The sequence below is a fragment of the Tamandua tetradactyla genome, chromosome 7 (assembly GCF_023851605.1).
Source record: "Tamandua tetradactyla isolate mTamTet1 chromosome 7, mTamTet1.pri, whole genome shotgun sequence".
In the NCBI taxonomy this organism is placed as follows: Eukaryota; Metazoa; Chordata; class Mammalia; order Pilosa; family Myrmecophagidae; genus Tamandua; species Tamandua tetradactyla.
Genome location: NC_135333.1, coordinates 109,205,331 through 109,208,001, shown reverse-complemented (window position 1 = coordinate 109,208,001; position 2,671 = coordinate 109,205,331).

Here is a 2,671-nt window from a genome sequence, read left to right as displayed (position 1 = left end):
GTGGGAGGAATGTCTTTGCCATAGCTATAGGCTCAAACATAGGGGCATCACTTTATTGAGGTCACTCTGTTTTTCTAAATACTGTGCTAGGACAATTTGTGAAGTGAGTGACTCACAGATATACCCCTGATTAGGAAGTCAGTAATTGGATGGCTTAGCCTGTCAAACAGAGGAACTGATGTCTTTTATTCTCTGGAGTCATGGCTTGAAGCCAAGTTTAGAGTCACTTACACAACAAAGAGAAATTTGTAGCGGTCTCAAGGGGTTTCATTTAGAATGTTCTTTTGGAATTTCTATGTTGAAACTATGAAATTGAATGGAAACTATTGGTTGTTTGGTGGTCTTTGAAGAAAGCGTGTGGCAACATCCTTCTGTCAGGAGACCTCATTAAGGAAAACACAAGAAGGCTGTGCATTGATCTTTAACTATCTTTCTGGTTATTTCCTCTTCCAAAGCATTTGCTTTCATAAGTATCTTTCTGAAGAATAATTTAGTGTTAGTGTGTCGATGATTAGATAAGATTTTAGAGAAACTTTTGAACACCATGAAATGAAAGCCATGGAAAGAAAGCCATATGCATGATTGATAGTGACAAATGCTGTAGTTAAATCTTGAAGATGTAGAACTGAAAAATTCCCACAGAATTTAGGAGTGTAGTCTAATTTTTGTCGATAAGGAATGGTGGAGTCGTTTTCCAGATTGAAGAAGATATAGATGTGAACTGATGCTGAAGAAGAGATATGTTTTCAAAATTTTGGAAGAGACTGTGAGCAGAGCCACAAAAAGTTAATAGCCAATATATGTTACTCACTAAATGCGAAGTATTAATCTACTTGCTTTCATTGTGTTATTTTATTCCATGCAAAAATGCCGTAATGTCCCCATTTTCCAGATGAGTAAACTGAGGTAGTGGCCTACGTTCACACAGTTATGAAGTGGTAGAGTAGGGATTCAAACTTGGTTCATGAGATGTAGAAGTTTCCTATTCTAGATCCTAAATGAATATGCCAGAGATTCTGTTTTTCTGGTATTACTAACCACCCCATCAAATTTGGTCACCAGAAATATTAGTGTTAAAAGGAGAAGAGAGAAGAGCAGGATCCAGAGAAATATCTAGGGAAAATGTTGAGGTAGATGTAGATTGTTTTTCATGCACACAGACCTCAAGCATTGTGGTCCTTCTCTCCATCTTAGGTGCCCTTGGGATCCCTCAAGGTCTTAATACTTTTCTGTGTTTCTTAAATTCTACTTATGAGTTACAGAGACTCATTAAGCCTTCCAGCACTAGACCTTTTTCTCATTCTATCTTTATTAGTGTAACAATTCAGCCATTTATGCAGTTAACTAACATCATCTTTGTGACTGCACGGAATGGACAAATTGTGAGACATTTCTCCTTGGGGTGTCCTCAGTAATTATCTCCTTGGAATTGATATGTGATCATTGGATGTAAAGGAGTTAATACTTTATAATGAAATTAATGTGCTTTGCTTCTTATAGTTGATTGAATTTTAAATATAGCACATTAATTAAAGAGTTATGAGTTTTCAGCAGGACACATATCAGCCTTAAGCCATAGGATGGAAGTTAGGTATTTTTGTGACTGTTCTTTGTGAATAGTCAAAAATGCCATCTCTTATTCCACTTCTCTCCACAATGATGTCTGACATCAGCATATACAGGATACCTAAATGTAATCTGTTTGTGAAAGGTTCAAGCATAGCTACCCAGGCAAATTGGTTAATTGCACACTTTCTTAAGAAGTTTAATTTCAGCTTCCCTTTCTTCTCCTTTACCCTTCATCATGAAAACAATCATCTCTTCTCTTCCCCTTTTTCTGAATTTCAAATTAGGCATTCAATTTTGTGTGAAGTGAAGCCACCATGTTACTTCTTGTAAGGTAAATAAATAGAATTTGTAAATTTGGATTTGCCATTTGCTGTAAGGTTGACATGAATCCCTGTCTTCACTTGGTCATAATCAATGGATTGGTGTCAAGGATCAGGTCGAGCAGATCATGGAATCCCATATCACACCATTTGGGTTTCTACTTGCTTTGCTAACGACTTGTTTGCCTTTTAGCATGGACTAAATGGTGACTAAAATATTGGATCTCTAACTCACAGATTCTTCAAAGAAACTTTGGAGATACTGGAGTATTGTCAGGCTGGATACTATGATAAAAAATAAGCCATTGCTAGGTCTATATTTAGTTTATATATTGAAAAGCTAGAGTAAATGTTTGGACAAAATCAAATAGTAAAGTCCAAAGGCTGAGAGTTTTTCATTAAAGTGAAAGGATTAAATTCAGTATGTATTTTCCTGCTGAAAAATATACATAAATTGTTTATTTAAACACATTTTAAAATCCCAAGAAAAGAAAAATTAAATTTTTCATTCAGTCATTCATTCAAAAGCAGAATCTAAATTGATTTTTGGCCATTATGCTGTGCTGAAAATAATTTAGAAGACCAAACTGAAAGGTAATTTGAATTTGGATCTGCTAGGGTTTGGATTATGGAAACTTGCCCAAATACTAAGGAGGAAAGTGGGAAAAGCCAGGAAGAGCAGGGAGTGAGATATAAGCTGGTTTGATAGGAATCAAAATTGTTATAATGAGTTCCAGGCATGAGAACAACATCAAGCCTGTTATCAGGCATAAATTGGAGGA